Below are 6675 nucleotides of genomic sequence, written 5' to 3'. Positions count from 1 at the left end.
TTCGGCACATTTAAAAAAAAACATTGATAAGTCTCAAAACACAAGCAACACTTATCAAAGTCATGTAATTTACGCACTTTACAAGGCACTACTACATTTATAATCTTACTTTGATACAACCATTCTTCTTTGACCGAATGCTTCCACACTCATGTCTTCATTAACAACCTCTGAAACTACAATTTATTCACATCCTTATTTATGTTACATTCGGATATCATAATAAAAATATATAAATAGTTACACAATAACCACTTTAGCCGATTACTACAATTAAAACAGTCACAAGGACTCAATTAGATTCCACCCAAACATGCTTCAAACACTTTTCAATCAAGTAGCCTGCCCAAATACTCATTTTATAACATACACATTTCATTTGAGGCCATTCAACAACAATTCACTATCCTTTAGACCAAAACCGAATGCTCCTTTATGGATTTAGGCTACCAACAAATAGCATAAATTCCATCCTTATGACATTTTACCTATGGCGAATGCTTTACTAATATTTTTAAAGAAATATCAATTGGCATATTCACCTTACCACTTCTCAAAATTACAAACAATTCATGTCATCAATTTGGGAGTATATCCGACATTCAAATAACACATAATAAATTTCTCTTAAAAAAATTCTATAAATTAGCCTCCATTGCCGAATTTACTAATACATTACCCCTTTAGCCTAAAGTCATTTTAGCATATAATGCACAAACATTATACCACCACCATTAAATACATGACATAACCGAATCAACAAAATCATGAGCAACGTGTCAAATATAATTCACACTTATCATTACACTTTGGTCAATTTATCAAAATCATTAATAACCATCATTTGATGAAATCACCATAACCAACTTAACAATATAAACAAGCCATTTAAACCCCCAATTTATCAACTTTGACAAGTTTAAAACTCACCTAATGACTAATTACAAATTAAACCTTCAAGCAATCAAATTTAACTCATCAAGAACTTGGCCGAATACACATTCTTTGACCAAAATCGAAATTCAACGTGGGGTTTATAAGGGATTGCATCTAGCTCATAAATTAAGTTCACAATTTCCTATTCATATGAAATTTAACCTCATGGAGTCTATTAAGTACTCTTAATCCCTTTTCTAACAACAAATTTCAAACATAGGATTTTCTATACAAAACCGTACATGCTTCCATAAAAAAAATCTAAGAGAATAACTTATGGTTTAAGATTGAACTAAGATACAAACTCAATTTCACAAGTTTTCAACAAAAAAAATGACATAAACTCATACCTTAGAATCTATCTATGCTAATGGCCAAATGTGTCTCAAGCTTTTTTTTCCTTCTTTCTCTTTTCTACTCACGGCAATGGAGAAGAAGAAAAAGATGAACCCACTTTGTTTTTATCACCCATTTCTTTTAATATATGTTCATATTTCATATTATTTATTCATTTAACATTTAATTTATTAATATAAAAGGAATATATTTTGTATCCCATACTCCTTATTTTATTGTTCCTAACATCCATCACTAACATAACATGTTTGTGACATGTTTCCACTCATAGCATGGCCGGCCACTATGCCTTAATTTGGGTAAATTGACATGCAAACCCATCATTTTCACAATATGCATTAATAGGCCATTTTGCAATTGCCTAGCACATTTCTAAATTTTCTCACATAAGTCCTATTTGATAAAATTCACTTACAATTAACAAAATTCAAACATGAAATTTTCACACATGCACATGTACATATAATGAGCATCAATTATGACGGTTAATTATTTTTATGACTCGGTTTAGTGGTCCCAAAACCACTTCCCGACTAGGGTCAAATTAGGGGTGTCACACTACTATTCTTCCTCACCCAAACCTTTTCATCTCTTTGTTTCAAGCCTACCTTTCTTTGTCCTAAAATATCCTTACCAAGCCCAAACCTCAAATTTGTAAGCCGACCCACAACAACTATCTTTTAAGTGTAAATAATTCCTAAGAACTTGGATAGGAGGAGTGAGTGGAAAAAGGCAAGAGAGTAGTGAGTTTATTCGAGAGTATAAAAGCCAACTGTGTGAGATTTCTTTGTGAGTGGATAGTGAGGTTCTTTGTTGTGAGTTTTTTTAAAAAATGTCACGAAGTCCGGAAAGAAATTTAAATGTGGAAGGCAGGTTCTGTCCTGTAAGAAACTTTGGAGGAGGTGTGCCAGATTTTACACTCCAAGCCTTTAAGCACGAAATGGAGCATCTATTTGATCAAAAACTCGAACCCATCAAGAAACGATTGGTTCATGTCGAAGAGCGGGGCCATCGAGCAAGAACCCAACGGGAGAAAATTTATCCAAGTGAAAGGATGAAAACGAGATCATCAAGGAAATGAGCATCCAACGAATGTTCAAGAAGAGATTCTTATCTTGATTCCTATTCATCAAGGAATTCGAGACAAAGAGAAGCAAGCTTCGAGTCTAAGATCTTTCAAGGTGTTAAACGAGAATGTACAAGTTATTCTTCATATACCTCAAAGAAATCATCCACGGAAGAGTCCTTACGAAGGAGTGAACATGAACCATATGTAAATCATTCCATTCATACTTGACGGAAAACATCTTATTCTGATTCTTTTTTTTTATCTTCATCTTATAAAGAAAAATGAGAGAAAAAGAAATAAAAAGAAAAGAGAGACAAGAGATGATAATGAGAGAAAATGAGCGGATACTAAACGAACTCGAGAGAAGAAAAAAAGAGAGTGAGAGTGAGAAAAAGAAAAACGAGATTGAGATTGAACAAAAATGTGAGAAAGAAGAGAAAATTGACAAAGAAATTGAGATTGAAAAGATAAAGTAGGGAAGAAACGAGTGTTGTCGATGAAAAAGAAACGAAGGAAAAAGTTGATAGCGAGCAAGAACAAGTGAGGAATGTTTTAACTAACCAACAAGTGAGTTGTCCTCATGTTGTTTCTTTTTTTTAGGTTTTTAAAGATTCAAATGACAAGTTTCAACTTCATTACCTTCCTGATGAGAGACGATTCCATTTGATCGAAAAAGGTAAGGTTCAAGCGCTTAAAGGTAAGCAAGGTAAGGAGTTTTTTGCCAATGAATCATGGCAATTAGGTTTGAAAGTTGTCGATAAAATTTTCGATAACTTAGTTTTTAAAAGATCTCCTTATTTTGATTTGGTTAATTGTTACTCACTATTTGTGGTTGATAAATTCGTTTGAAGTGAAGGCATGAAGAGTTGTTCACTCAATAAGTTTTGTGTTGAAAAATCTTTTGATGTTGTTCGATTAAATCCACAAATACAAAATGTGATCTTTTGTGACAATGAGTTTTCATGTAAAACACTTAATCTGTTTGAATGTGATGTTAATGTGAATTCTTTAAATCTTTGTGCAAAATCCTCATACATTCGCATGCCTGTTCGGATGAATTTTGTGAGGATTGATTGTTTGAAAATGAATATGCCTAAATCTTATTTGTTTAACATGTGTGAATTATCAGTGAAAAAGAAATTTTTGCTGCATTTTGGAACGAGTGATCAAAACCATGTTTTTAAGCCCGGAGCATGCATTCCTAAGTTGTTGTCAAGTGAAGGTGAGCATCATAATTTTATCTTGAATAAATGTGTTAAACCATTCCATTTGCTCTAGGTTTTATCTTTATTCCCGAAAATAAAAGATGTGTATTTTGATGGCTTGCAAAATCAAAATCAAATCTTTGATCCAGGAAATTGCTTTATAGTATGGTTTAAAGGACTCGAATGTGTTTTGCATGTGTATAACTTTAGTTTGTTTCATGTTTTTCCCATGTTGCCAGCCATGAAATTTTCAATTCAGATTGAAGTGGTAAGTGAGAACTTGGTTTTTGACCCCGGAGCTTATTGTTTTATATTAATGTTCAAGGTATTTGAGCCATGGAATCTTATTTTCCAAAATTGTAACTTTCGAATGCTTTTGGGATTTGGATTGTTTCCATTGATGAATTTATGGATTCATTATGAATAGGTAAAACCAACTTTCGTGTTTGACCCCGGAATTGGAATAAGTGGTCAACTTTTGAATGAAATTTTGGTAATTTATTTTGTGCTTAAATTTTTTGGTGCCACAAATTTATTTTATTCTTGTGTTGGTGACAATCTGAAGTGGTACCCTTCTAAAGAGGGACGGTATGCAAATAATCTTCTTTCTTGTCGAGCCGTATATGATTCTCACGATCTTGAAAGTGACTTTGTCAGGTTTATGACCAATGGGGCTTGTGACCTTGAGAGGTTTTTCGTGAGCAAATGGCTCAATTTGAGGACAAATCGTCTTCAAGAGGGAGGGTATGATGCGATCCCGGCCGCATCATGTTACGACACAACTCGATCCTACCGAGATTGGCCCTTACTAGAGGGGCCCAAGTGCAAAATGAAGCTTCTAATTTCAGTTTGTCAATTTGGCTGCTGGAAAATAAGAACTTTGATTCATTAATTTTTAGTGATTTTAGTTTGTGTTTTTAATTATGTCATAGTTTGCACATCATTAATATGTGTTCTGCATTTAATAAATCATGCATTATGTAACTTTCATGTTAGTTAAGTTTGCATCATTAAATTAAGTCAAGTTATTTTAATTATGTAACTTTCATGTTAGTTAAATTTGCATTTCAAAATCATGCATTTAAGCATCTTAGTTGAATAAATGAGTTGCTGGACATTTATTCAACTCATTTAAGTTTTAATTAATAAGTGTTTTTGTTGAAATTTATTTAATAAGTGTTGTTTTTAATTAATATAGTTCCTAGGATTATTTATTGATGCATGAGTTTAGTTCATTTAATTATGCTTCTTTAATTAGACTAGTTGCTGGAATAATTATTGCATATATGTTTTAGTTTATTTATTTAAGTAAGTAATAATGTGTGTTATGATTAATAAGTGTTTTCATGTGTTTAATAAACTCATTTTAATGTGTTTATTGCAAGTGACTTTTCAGCTCATAGTGGTTACAATTTAAGGCTGTTGTACATTGAATTAAGTGGTTGTTCAAGTTATTTTCAGTTACAATTAATGGGGTTGTTATAAAGAAAGCTTAAAAATCATTAAAGGAGTTTTTAAAGAGCATTTTATGCCCTTTAAAATTCGACATCAACCTTTCTTCTTCTAGCCGTTTTTTAGAGCTTTCAAGAGAATTTAATCAAGCCTTTTAAATGGCATTAAGGAGCTGGTTAAAAGATGGTGTCTATTCAGCTGGCCAAGGACAACTCAAGAGTCATTTTTAAGCCATTAAAGACATTCAAATCAGGTGAATTGAAGTGATTTTATGGAAGGAGTTATTTGGTTCAAGCATAAGAAAAGACATGAGTTTTTATGGCACATTAAGTTGGATGTTTTTGACCATTTGGTTACCTTGTTCTAGCATTATAAATAGATGTAATCAGCCTTAGAGAAGAGACTTTTGCTGAATATAGATGAAATATTTGACTTGTGAGCTATCCAATTCTCTTTGTTCTTACGGAATTGATTTGACTTATCAAGCATAGCTTGTGGCGTCTATCCTTTCTTTGTTTGCTGAACTTATCACCTTTGGTGTGGCATTCAATATACCTTTGGTTCCTATCATAGTTGATAGTGGGTCAAGGTTCCTTGCTGTTTCTTTAAACCGAAAAACATCTAAGAACCATTTTGAGACTCGGGTCAACAATTCATTATTGTTGGTTCATTCTTGGTCTTAGCCAATTAATTTGTTATTGTTTCTTATCTATTTTGTTTATTATCTTTGTTTGAAGCCATTATCTCTATTTTGTTTCTTTTAAACCGAAACGAATCTATTTTACTCAATTCATGATCGGGCAACTCAAATATGACTCGACTCAACACCGAGGCGGTTCGTATCAAGCACCAAGGAGATCACAGGTACTCTTGATTTTGGCTAAATATTCCTTTACTGTCATGTGCCCTTTCTTCAATGAATGAATCTCATGTTTTAACCGAGAAATCTTGGCATTAAAAGTTGTGGCAAACAAGTGGCAAACCTTGCTCCAAACGTCATGGGCAATGTTAACACCTATAAAACATGACCAAAGATTGCCACTAACCGTGGATAAGAGTCAAGAGGCAAATAGTTTATCTTGTTTTTGGTAAGCTACAAAATTCGGGTTAGAGATTAACTTCCCTTCTTAAGTCGGCACGAATTAGGACGGGATTGAAAGAGTAAAATTGGTATAATCGATAAGAGCATATCCATCAATAATTAGCTTTAGTTGATGCTGTCATTGGCCAAAATTATCTTTGTTAAGCTTTACTGTGTCATGTTTAGGAAAAGATTGAACAACGCAGGAAGGCCTTTCTCCATCGGAAAAACATGGCAATGGAGAACTGTGGACAAGAGCAGAGGTTCTTGGAGACATCGTGTCATTGGCGGATACATCAAGTGAAGTTGCAGCCATTGAGTACAGCGAAAAACACCCCAGAAAAGGGCAACTGATACCATGAAAGAATTTACACAAAGTAAGAATAAACATATTGCTTTCTATGAATAAACCTTGAGAAGAATGCTTGATTGATTAAGAGCTTGAGAGGAGTACTTATACACATACAACTAGATAGAAACTGACCAACCTAGTTAATAAACTGAATCTGTTACAACAACTTAACAGACTCTAATACTTTGAAAGTTGAGGATTACTTTATAATCATTGTATGATT

This window comes from Gossypium hirsutum, chromosome D11, assembly GCF_007990345.1.
Source record: "Gossypium hirsutum isolate 1008001.06 chromosome D11, Gossypium_hirsutum_v2.1, whole genome shotgun sequence".
Lineage (NCBI taxonomy): Eukaryota > Viridiplantae > Streptophyta > Magnoliopsida > Malvales > Malvaceae > Gossypium > Gossypium hirsutum.
Note: the sequence above shows the minus strand (reverse complement) of the source record.